This window comes from Sinocyclocheilus rhinocerous, unplaced genomic scaffold (assembly GCF_001515625.1).
Source record: "Sinocyclocheilus rhinocerous isolate Xijiao unplaced genomic scaffold, SAMN03320098_v1.1 scaffold153, whole genome shotgun sequence".
NCBI lineage: Eukaryota > Metazoa > Chordata > Actinopteri > Cypriniformes > Cyprinidae > Sinocyclocheilus > Sinocyclocheilus rhinocerous.
Window position 1 is genome coordinate 1,337,575 of NW_015660878.1, and position 12,819 is coordinate 1,350,393.

The window sequence follows — 12,819 nt, forward strand, 5'->3', positions numbered from 1 at the left end:
CCATTGACACTCTATCTACAATCTCAATTAGGAGTGTCAATGGTCCATTTGAGAGATAGGTGGCGGTATACTGTTCTAGAAATACTGTTCAGTTTCTTGCACAGACCGATCGTTTTGTGTCTTTACACATCAATGTATCTTCACGAGCCGCAGGGTTTCATTTGGTTTTGTTTGTGTATGTTCTTTTTTTTACTCTCAAAGCCATGATTCCCATCCACTTACATTATAAGACTGACAGACTGCAACGGTTTGTGTTAAAAATCTTCGTTTGTATTCTACTAAATAAACAAAGTCACCTACATCTTGGATGCCCTGGGGGTAAGCAGATAAACATCAAAAATTTTCCTTTTTGGGTGAACTATCCCTTTAACATTCAAGTAGTTTGTCTGTTCATATATAGAGCCAGTTCTATGGTTTGCCAGGGGGCTGATTCATCGTTGGGGGTGTATTTTCCACTGAGATCAGATTATGAAATTATATGTTAAATGGAGAGACAGTGATAAAAAAAGAGGTAGAATGAGACCTCTGGCCATTTAGGTGACTCTGGATGATAATATGACAGTTCAATGCCAGTGGCATAAACACTGAATAATTTATTACAGTTTAGTCTACTAATTTAGTCTGGCAGCTACATATTATTTTTAATTCATTAGTCAGATATAATATGTGCTATGCAGGCAGCTAGTTTACATCCTAAAGCCCTTAAGTTGCTAAATTGAGTCTATGACTTGGTTTGGTCTCAGTTTGAATAGTACTTCACTTCCTACTTCACATGCCAAGCCTGTGTAATCTGTTATGCATACGACCTTCAAGGACTCTAGACCATCAGAGCAAAAGTCAACACTCGACTGTTTGTTTATTTAGCTTTTGTGCTTTCTTTTCTTTCTTTTTTTTAATAACACAAGTTTCCGTCTTTTGTTGGAATATGGTGAAGCAGTGGTTTGATGTAATATTTGTCCCTAAAGAGGGTAAGTGTTAAAAGTATTTCTGTCGTTACCATTTGCATTTACTTTTAGATTTTTGTAACATCTATTCATCAGTTCATTTTTTATTCTGTTTTGGCCTCTGAGTAAAAAAAGTAATATTTCATTTTATTTATGATTGTAAGAAAATAAGAAATACTTTTTTTGTGAGATATGAAGTCACAGTTGTCAGAGATTGCAACATTATAAGAATTATAAGAATTGAAGAAGAAAATGAAAATTTTGATAATTATATAGAGCATTGAGAAATTGTGATACATAATGTTGCAGTTGTGGTAAATAAAGTCACAATTGTGCTGGGCAACAATTAATCGCATCCAAAATAAAAGTTTTCGTTTATATAATATAGCCTATGTGTGTGTACTGTATATTTATTATGTATATATAAATAAATATATATTAATACACACACATACAGTATATATTTTGAAAATATTTACATGTATTTATATTTATATTCATATCATTTATATTATATATAAATGTATTTAATATATAAACAACATATTGTTCTTAAATATGTACGTGCATGTGTGTGTATTTATATATAAATAATAAATATACACAGTACATACACATATATTATGTACACAAACTTTTATATTTTGGATGTGATTAATCGTGATTAATCGTTACAGCACTAATATACATGTATATATTTCCTTGCGCATGAAGAGGTGAAAAGTTAGTTATCTATCAACATTTTATTTTTCATAATGCCTTTTTTTAAACTATAAAGGTTTCTTACGCCAAATTGATGTTTTCAGGATGCATGTCAAGTTAAAACTTCCAATTTCAAAAGTTACAACTTTTTTTAACCTTTTAGATCATTAAGAGATAATTCAATATTCATAACAGTTAGAGGGACAACTGCATCTGTTTATCTGGTTCATGCATCTGTGTCCATGAAACTGATGTGAAGGCATGTCAGGGCTGCTGCACAATGCACTGCTCTTGATTTACGACACTGTCAAGGTCACTCTTGGTTTAGTAATACCACTTTGTATAATGGAAATCAAGACTCAGATTCATTTTGCATGTGCGCTCTGACTCTGAGTGTCTGTTGCTGCCAGAGGCGTCAGAGTCGCAGACGGGTGCTCTGGACGTGCGCACGAAAATGACATTGCTGCCTGCTCAAGCCTGACTGCTTACAAATAAGGCCAAATGGGGCTCTAATATGCTGCTCTGTTGTGGACAATCGCTTTTGTCATTTTGCCAGGTAGAGGCCAGATACAGTTGACTCTTTCAGATTTTAAGTAAACCTCCTGGATATGGAGGTGTTTGTTTTAATAGCGCCTTGCTGTGACCTTCTAAGATGATAGAATGTGTGTCTGCTCAGCACATGCTGTTTTAACTCATTTTTCTCTGGAATATTGTCATTTTATTCAATTATCTGGCAGGTAACAGTGTGATCCTGCAATAATGGGGTTCTGCTGTTTGGATAATAATATTATTCAGGACCTCCACACTCTCACAGTCACTATGGAATTAACGTATTCCTGTTATTTATTGTCAGTTGTAAGTCGTCATAGAAAATCTCTTCTTGGGACTATCACTGCGGGACACTGAGGTGAAACATTACAAATGCAGTAAGGTTTTCAGAATTAGGGTGCTTACACGCTAGAGTTAGTTCTGACGGAGCATTTCATGATGGATAGGAACGTTTTAGATCCGTTTTGTGCTGCATCAATTTGAAATCAGGTGGGACTAAGGTGAATTGGATTTCTGAAAGCACAACTGTGTGGGTGTTTTCATCAGAAAAATGTAGGCAAATTTTAAAAGTGTTTGATCGTCTGCAATGCATCTCTGGGATGTTTCTTGTTGAATATTAAAATGACATTGTTTTTGCAACATTTAGATGTATGTAAATGCTGTGCTCTTAAAGGTGCAGTAGGAGATCTTGGAAAATGCTAACTTTAGCCTGATAGCACTGAAAGCGAACTTCTGTCGTTACCATTTGCATTTACTTTTAGATTTTTGTAACATCTATTCATCAGTTCATTTTTTATTCTGTTTTGGCCTCTGAGTAAAAAAAGTAATATTTCATTTTATTTATGATTGTAAGAAAATAAGAAATACTTTTTTTGTGAGATATGAAGTCACAGTTGTCAGAGATTGCAACATTATAAGAATTATAAGAATTGAAGAAGAAAATGAAAATTTTGATAATTATATAGAGCATTGAGAAATTGTGATACATAATGTTGCAGTTGTGGTAAATAAAGTCACAATTGTGCTGGGCAACAATTAATCGCATCCAAAATAAAAGTTTTCGTTTATATAATATAGCCTATGTGTGTGTACTGTATATTTATTATGTATATATAAATAAATATATATTAATACACACACATACAGTATATATTTTGAAAATATTTACATGTATTTATATTTATATTCATATCATTTATATTATATATAAATGTATTTAATATATAAACAACATATTGTTCTTAAATATGTACGTGCATGTGTGTGTATTTATATATAAATAATAAATATACACAGTACATACACATATATTATGTACACAAAAACTTTTATTTTGGATGTGATTAATCGTGATTAATCGTTGCCAAGCATTAATGTTTTTATATATTTCCTTGCGCATGAAGAGGTGAAAAGTTAGTTATCTATCAACATTTTATTTTTCATAATGCCTTTTTTTAAACTATAAAGGTTTCTTACGCCAAATTGATGTTTTCAGGATGCATGTCAAGTTAAAACTTCCAATTTCAAAAGTTACAACTTTTTTTAACCTTTTAGATCATTAAGAGATAATTCAATATTCATAACAGTTAGAGGGACAACTGCATCTGTTTATCTGGTTCATGCATCTGTGTCCATGAAACTGATGTGAAGGCATGTCAGGGCTGCTGCACAATGCACTGCTCTTGATTTACGACACTGTCAAGGTCACTCTTGGTTTAGTAATACCACTTTGTATAATGGAAATCAAGACTCAGATTCATTTTGCATGTGCGCTCTGACTCTGAGTGTCTGTTGCTGCCAGAGGCGTCAGAGTCGCAGACGGGTGCTCTGGACGTGCGCACGAAAATGACATTGCTGCCTGCTCAAGCCTGACTGCTTACAAATAAGGCCAAATGGGGCTCTAATATGCTGCTCTGTTGTGGACAATCGCTTTTGTCATTTTGCCAGGTAGAGGCCAGATACAGTTGACTCTTTCAGATTTTAAGTAAACCTCCTGGATATGGAGGTGTTTGTTTTAATAGCGCCTTGCTGTGACCTTCTAAGATGATAGAATGTGTGTCTGCTCAGCACATGCTGTTTTAACTCATTTTTCTCTGGAATATTGTCATTTTATTCAATTATCTGGCAGGTAACAGTGTGATCCTGCAATAATGGGGTTCTGCTGTTTGGATAATAATATTATTCAGGACCTCCACACTCTCACAGTCACTATGGAATTAACGTATTCCTGTTATTTATTGTCAGTTGTAAGTCGTCATAGAAAATCTCTTCTTGGGACTATCACTGCGGGACACTGAGGTGAAACATTACAAATGCAGTAAGGTTTTCAGAATTAGGGTGCTTACACGCTAGAGTTAGTTCTGACGGAGCATTTCATGATGGATAGGAACGTTTTAGATCCGTTTTGTGCTGCATCAATTTGAAATCAGGTGGGACTAAGGTGAATTGGATTTCTGAAAGCACAACTGTGTGGGTGTTTTCATCAGAAAAATGTAGGCAAATTTTAAAAGTGTTTGATCGTCTGCAATGCATCTCTGGGATGTTTCTTGTTGAATATTAAAATGACATTAAGGAAGATCAGCTTGTTGATGTTTGTCTGCCATACTCGATCTGTCTGCACAGCGTGCGTGAACGTGCTGATGACGTATCCTATCTGCGCGAACAGGGTGCGCAGAGGTATGCAAATACTTACGTTGACAGGCAGGTAGGAAAGCCAGTTAAAACGCTTGGACCGAGCGTTTTGATTGGAAGAACATTTCTTGGTCCTACGCCTTCCACAGAATATATAAATACAGATAAATACATTTAGACCACTTAACTTAATGCTTGCTATCGGGATGTGAAGAGACTTTCAACCAGCATAACAAAAAATGTTTCTGAAGACAATCACCTATTGCACCTTTAAATAGAGTTTTTCAAGGTTTGTGTTATGGAGTTCAGTTTTGAAATGTTTGGAGTATCAAGATGATCATTGCTGTTTCATTAGTTGGTACACAAACTTAGTCTTGGTTTTAAAAAAGTATGTGTAATAATTGCACCAAACTCTTATATGGTGTGTAAATAAGGGCTAATTTACAATCAGTCAATAAACAGGGTGATCAGGTCTTGTCCATTTTATTTATTTTATTTTATTTTATTTTATTTTATTTTATTTTATTTTATTTTATTTTATTTTAAATTATTTTATTTTAAATAGAATAAAAAATGTTGTTTTATTATATTATTTTATTACGTATTCGGAAAGGGACAGCGCTCAAATATACAACACTGTGCTTTATTTTATTTTATTTTATATTATATATAAAATAAAATCATTTATTTATATCATTTTATTTGGAAAGGGACAGTGGTCAAATATAAACTGTAGTGTTTTATTTATGTAAACAAAATAAAGTAATTAATTTATATTATTTTATTATATTATATCATAATGCATTCTGAAAGAGCCTGTCCAGCAGTCAAATATAAACTTTACTGGTTAATTAAATTTTATTAATAAAATAAAATCGTTTTTGTGTGTTATTTTATTATAGTTTTTGTGTTCTGAAAGGTTATTTACTTTAGTGTTTATTTTATATTTTTAACAAAATAAAACCATTTATATTGTGTATATAAGTATTCTTAAAGAGGCAGTTAACAAATATAAACTTTAGTGGTTATTTGATTAAAAAACAAACATCTTTTTGTTGTTTTATGCTATTTTAAGTACCTTGAACTCAAATATAAACTTTAGTTGTTGTTTTTTATAGTAAAATAAAATCATTTATTTATATTAATTTATTGTATTATGTATTCTGAAAGGGACAGCAATCAAATATAAACTTTTCCAGGAAGCCATGTAATAATATCTACTTTAATAAAAAAAAGTAAAAACAATAATAAAAACAAAAATGTCACATTGGCTGCTCACTGAATAGAGCTATGTTCAAATTTCTCTCTCAGCTGACATCTTTTCTTGACTTTGCTACTGTTCAGTCGGCTGTGCGCAGGGCGAGTGTGTCCGGTGTGATTCACGGGCTTCAGGGAGTCGCTCTGAGAAGATTTCTCAATCAGCTGAGTTACTGGCTTAAGGAGAAATCTGTTCCCTCTAATAATAGCCATCACAGAAGCCTTTCTCTCTCCTCTCCTCTCCTCTCCTCTCTCATCCATCAGACGTATAGTTCCCCTCAGAGTGAAATACGGCCCCGTAGTTCCCCAGTTCTCCCCGCTCTCTTTTTTTATTACCACCAGCTTGTCGTGTTTTCTTTTGAAGAATACGTTTCTCATTAGCTTTCTCTCGGCCGACTCTCCCTCTGTGTCTGCTTCTTTGCTTTGGTTTGTTGTTTCCGTGCTCGCTCATTGTATGTTACACAAGATTAGTTTCTCTCCGGAGTGCCGGCTTAATATCTGGTGGGTCGGGGTCGCCGGGGTGGCCCCACCATCGCCGGGCCTCGTTGCCTTGTTGCCTGGCTGAGTCTCCATGGTAATGATGTTGTGTGATCAGGAGCTTGAAAGAGAGATTGAGTTATGTGGCCGTTCTGAGATAAGAGTTGATTTCTGCCGTTGTTGTTCACTGTGTGTTTTATAAACCCTAGAGTAATATTGATTACAGAACGAATAGGAATCAGCGTGGTAATGAGCGCTTTGTGCGGAAAATATGGCCAATATATGCTGACCTTATCGGAGAGGGCTGAATGCTGTTTTATTGACTGTTTTTGAGAACTGTGGCCTTTATATAAACAGGCGGATCAATAAAATGGAAGGCACATAAGTCATCAGCGGGTAAAATGAGTTGTGAGAGGTTTCATACACGGTGTGACTGAAAAAGCAGTTAAAACACAGGAAATCTGGATTGAAAAAAATTCAGCCATTATGCCATTTCTATACTATTTCATTTAAATATTAATTTATAAAACATATATAATATATTAAAGTAAAATTGATTGTTTAAGAAGAGAAATAAATTATAAAAAAGTATTAAAATATAATTGTTTTGTTTTGTGTGCGTGTGTGTGTGTGTGTGTGTGTGTGTGTATATAAACTAAATTAAATTTTTAAAGAACACACACACACACACACACACACACACACACATATATATATGTAATTTTACTCCACATCTTATTTTGTATCTAGATGATTCCAATAGATTTTTAAGAACCGTGCGGTCATGTGTGGAACCCTACAGCCATTCCATCTCTCTCTTGGCATGTGGCCTTTGCTCAAACCACATCATTAACATAAAAATCAAATAACAGTGTCTTATTGCGATGTGTGGCCTCCCCAGGGGGCATCATGCCAACAGTTCTAGTTCACTTCCTTTTGCTTTCTCATTTGTTCCTCTGTCTTCTTCATAATGCCAATACAACTCACTACTTCAATATAAAATAGCCTATATTACATTGTAATATAGTGATGGCCAAAATTATTAGAACACTAGTATTTTCACCAGCTAAAAATGGTTTTAAGTCAGTTATTTCTATCTTTTGCGGTAGTGTGTCAGTAGGAAATATCAGTTTACATTTCCAAACATTCATTTTGCCATTAATTGTAATAATCCAGTGAGATTTTTGTTTGCACAAGGAGTCTGACAGCAGCCAGTGCTGCACACAGAGATCTGATCTCATCATCATCAGTCTGTCTGGAATCACATGAAGAAACAGAACAAACTGAGACAGACTAAATCCAGAAGAACTGTGGAAACATCTCCAAGATGCTTCAAGAAACCTACCAAATATATATAAAAATCTAATATTTGATCCTACACAAGATCAAGTGGATTATGAACTTAAAAAGTTAAAAAGAAAAGCAGGTCTTTTGTTTCCTTTCTAGTGCTGTTGGAAGTCTGGTGGGAATTATGTCGGTGTATTGTCTGCTAGTGTGGATAACTGTGTAACTCAGAGCTGAAGTGGAAATGACAGAGAGTTCAGTGGCGACTCGTATCTGTGCTGAAAGCCCATGCTGGTGTGTGCTAAATCTGCTGTGAGAAAAGGCCTCTCCATGCCCTTTTGTGCAGCTCTCCAGTGCTCAGTCTATTCGGCCATTTGTGTGCGTGTGTGTGAGGGACCCCAGTCTGACGGATGTTAACACTCAGACAGGGTAAATTAAAGCTGAGAGCTGGGGAAAGTAATCAGTGCTTTTCACTCTGTTCATATATACTCTAGACTGTATCTACATGCCCTCCCTCATATGATACTCGAAAAGCCACAGTATGGTAAAATGGGCCCTTCGTTATTGGATACGGGTATTACTTTTACTGAGACAGACTCAATCCAGAAGAACTGTGGAAACGTCTCCAAGATGCTTCAAGAGACCTACCTGCAAAGCTACCCGAAAAACTATGCGCAAATGCACCTAGGGCAAATGCTGCTTTAAACGCAAAGGATGGTCACGCCAAATGTTGATTTAATTTAGTTAATAGAAGCTAATTGATAAAGAAAATCTATTTATGACATTATTTTTGACAGCATCCTCATTTTACAGCATTTTTACACAAGTGCCTAAAACTTTTAACAGTAGCTTTGCAGGTAGGTTTCTTGAAGCATCTTGGAGACGTTGCCACAGTTCTTATATACATTTGTACTTTTTTATTTATTACAAAATACAACTTTTCTTTTTTAATCATTGTCTATTATCTATTCACCCATTCATCTACATAAATATATTTTTTGTTTATATAAAGTATATATATATATATATATATATATATATATATATAAAAATATTGGTGTGTGCTAAATCTGCTGTGAGAAAAGGCCTCTCCATGCCCTTTTGTGCAGCTCTCCAGTGCTCTGTCTATTCTGCCATTTGTGTGTGTGTGTGTGTGTGTGTGTGTGAGGGACCCCAGTCTGACGGATGTTAACACTCAGACAGGGTAAATTAAAGCTGAGAGCTGGGGAAAGTAATCAGTGCTTTTCACTCTGTTCATATATACTCTAGACTGTATCTACATGCCCTCCCTCATATGATACTCGAAAAGCCACAGTATGGTAAAATGGGCCCTTCGTTATTGGATACGGGTATTACTTTTAGGTTACTGAGATATATCTGTTCATGCTCGCAAAAATATACAATACAGGGAGGCACGGGAATGTACAAACTGGTATATGTCACATAGTATTTCAATATCCAGTTTAAAGATCACTTTTTACTATATGGTACATTCTGATTGTATGAACTGTGCTCTCTCACACACACACACACACACACACACACACACACACACATACACACACACACACTTGTGACCGCATATCAGTTGATGTCTACGATAATGAGCCAAGTTGCTACATTGCTTGGCAACCACTGTCAGCCTATTAGAACTATATTACTTCAGGGCAGAATTGTTTATTCTGATTAATTTTTTAAATTTTATTATATTACTGTTGTCACCATTTTATAAAATGCTTTTCATCATGCCTAAGATATCCTCTTATTGATGATAAGAGGTTTTTAATGGCCATTGTTTAATTTTTCTCAGAGAAAGTTTATTTCCTCATTTGCATTTTATTTTATTGTTCTGAAACTGGCAGGAGAAATAAAGTAAAAAGAAACCTAATACCTTTATTTGAGTATTGCAGCAAGGTAAAATATGTTAAATTATAATTTAATATCAAAATTAATAAAAAATGGACTCATTTTACTTTCTTAATGCATGTTCTTTGATATATACTGTGCACAGCAACATTTATTGTGCACGATTTATTCTAAATTGAAAGAGTCTTAACATACTTCATCAAAATGTTATTTAATCCTCTGAAATTATTTTTGTTTTTCACATTTTAGTCAGCAGCATAAAGCCATTAAATCATTGCCATCCTGATGGATAAAATTAAGTCCTGTCCTATACAGTTTTGCTCTTTGAATATGTGTGTTGCTCAAAAATAAGTCATATTACGGAAGCAATATGGGCTGCAAACAATAATACATGTTGACTTCATGTAAACAGATGCTCTGAACCTTTAAAATGACCATTATATGACATTATATGAGTCATTATGTCAACATTGAAGGCTGTTTCGTGAGCTCAGAGGGCTGTAAAATCACATCTAGCTACATTAGGATAAATGTTTCGGTTGCCATAGAGCTCTGCTTTTATAATATGACTTTTATTGAAGACCGTATAGAGAACAATAAAGTCTAAATGTGTTTATCCGAGACAGATGCCTATTCTGATTCAGGACCGTCTTGAGGCTTCTGTTGGTTCTGAAATCTGTGCTCAGTCTTTCTCCACAGGATCCTCAGTCAATGATGATTGAGGCTTTTGTCAGTTAAGTGTTAAAGCTCTGCACAGCATTTGACAGTCATTTCACACTCTTAGGGGTTAATTGGGATCTCCAGCACATCTGCGATTCTGTTCCATTAAAGGAAACGTTCAAGCAAGCACTTGACAGAATAAACAGACCTGCTAAATGAGCCTGATGTGTATCGATAGCTCTTTAAATGTACAAATATCACTATATATCTTTTTCTCCGTATCTTTGTTTCTCTGCCTCTCTTTTTTGCCTCTCTCCATCCCTCAGTCCCTACGGATGCTTTTGGTTTGCTCCAGGAAATGCATTAACCCCCTTTGTACGGTGACAAAGGGGTGTGTTAATCTCACCGAGTTAGGAGGCAGGCACATGGGGGTGGATGCCAGGGAGAGTCGAGTGACCGCGTATGTGTGTGTGTGTGAGGCAGATGCCTGTCAGAGCGTTGCACCGGCCACACACATGCTGCACGAGCCAAAGAGAATGGTTAGCGAGATACACACTTGATACACACCGTGACCAGGAAAGGACTGCTGTTGACTCACTGCAGTATTAAGGTAATAGTGTTCTAGCTGTTAAAAATATATATTTTTTTACTCAGAATGACCCTTTGTTTGGTGTGTCGGTTAATTTGTTCTCGGTGATTTGATCTTGAGTTTTTTTTTTTTTTTTGTTATTTATTAGGGTAACATTTGCGTTTCTCACACCCTGTGGGTCAAAGTTACACCTCCAGGGTGAACTATTTCCTTTCACTTCTTTGACTCGGGTTTTGTGACTATAGTTCCTTAGAACAAACAGCATTTTGTCCATTGCACGGTACACACCTGGTATCACCTTACCTGTTAAAACCAGTCAGATTTGTCTTTGTGTGCGCTGATTTGTTTATTCTGAAGTCATAGTGTCTGCTGACGGGATGTCTGTAGGTTTACAACTAAAACCAAAGGTTTTATGGCAGCATGTATTGAGGTGATGGGAGAAACCTTTTTATGTTTTATCTGCCAATCTGTGGTATGTTTAATATATTTAAGTAGAGAGATAGATATAGTCATGTATGTTTACTGATCAGTATACAAAAATTTGTGTGGACGAATGGATGGATAAATTAATAGATGATGGATGGATGAACAGAGAAATGGATGGATGGAAAAGAAATGAATAGATGGATAAATGGATGATATATGAATGGATGAAAAAGAAATTTATGGGTGGATGAATGGATAGATGTATGAAAAAGAAATGGATAAATGGATGGATGAATGGATGGAAAAATGGATGAATATTAAATGTATGAAAAAGACATTTAAGGATGGATAGATGGATGAAAAAGCAATGGATAAATGGATGGATGAATGTATGAAAAAAAGAAATAGATCAATAGATAAATGGATGGATGAAAAAGAAATGGATGGATGGATGGATGAAAAAGCAATGGATAAACGAATGGATGAATGTATGAAAAAAAGAAATTGATCAATAGATAAATGAATGGATGGATGGATAAATGGATGTTGGACGAATGGATGGATGGATGAAAAAGAAATGGATGAATGGATACATGGATGAATATATAAATGGATGAAAAAGAAATTGATAGATGAATGGATGAAAAAATAAATGGATGGAAGGATGAATGGATGGATAGATTAAAAAGATGTGGATGGATTGATGGATTGATTGATTGATCGATGGATGAAAATAGAAATAGACAGATGGATGAAAATAGAAATGGATGGATGGATAAATGGATGGATGGATAGTTGAAAAATAAATAGATGTATGAATGGATGGATGGGTCGATGAAAAAGAAATGGATCGATGAAGGGATAAGTTGGATGGATTAATGAAAAAGAAATTGATAGATGGATAAATGGATCAGTATTTAGATAAATGGATGAAAATAGAAATAGACGGATGGATGAAAATAGAAATAGCTGGCTGGATAAATGGTTGAAAAAGAAATGGATGAATGGATGGATGAAAAAAGAATTGAGTGGATAGATTTTTGACAATGCAGATAATGCTGAAACATTGTAAGATCTGTCTCTCGACATCACATATTTTATTCTCTCAGAACCCCCTTCATCTCTCTCTCTTTCTCTCTCTCACCCCATCGTGCCGGCATGCGGCCCGTCTCCATGACAACAACTCAGGTCAGCTCTGAGAGGTGGGAGGTAGTTAGTGTGAATTTTTTTGTTGTTGTTTTATTGCCTCTTTCTCTCTCTCTCTCTCTCTCTCTCAGTCTCTCTCTTTCTGGTCTCTGTGAGACAGCAGCTGTGTGTGACAGCTTCACTAGAGGCTGGAGGTTTCCTCAGTTTGCCTCAAATTCAAGAAAACAATGCAGTAAAGCGACGCGGCTCTGCCTCACAGCGTCTTTGTGGCTCGTCTCCCCCCAAAAG

General features: G+C 35.3%; 1 protein-coding gene across 8 annotated transcripts in view; it reads left to right on the forward strand.

The window, feature by feature from the left end:
• The window catches only part of LOC107725579 (neuronal cell adhesion molecule-like), a 64,609-nt gene that overhangs the window by 9,883 nt on the left and 41,907 nt on the right, over positions 1–12,819 (forward strand). Inside the window, exon 1 of one of the 8 annotated variants that reach the window (XM_016534879.1) lies at positions 10,866–10,980. The exons of the other annotated variants lie outside the window; for them this stretch is intronic. The gene's annotated coding sequence lies outside the window, so the exon portion shown is untranslated. Of the gene's footprint in view, positions 1–10,865; positions 10,981–12,819 lie in introns of those variants that run through there. 8 annotated transcript variants of the gene reach the window in all.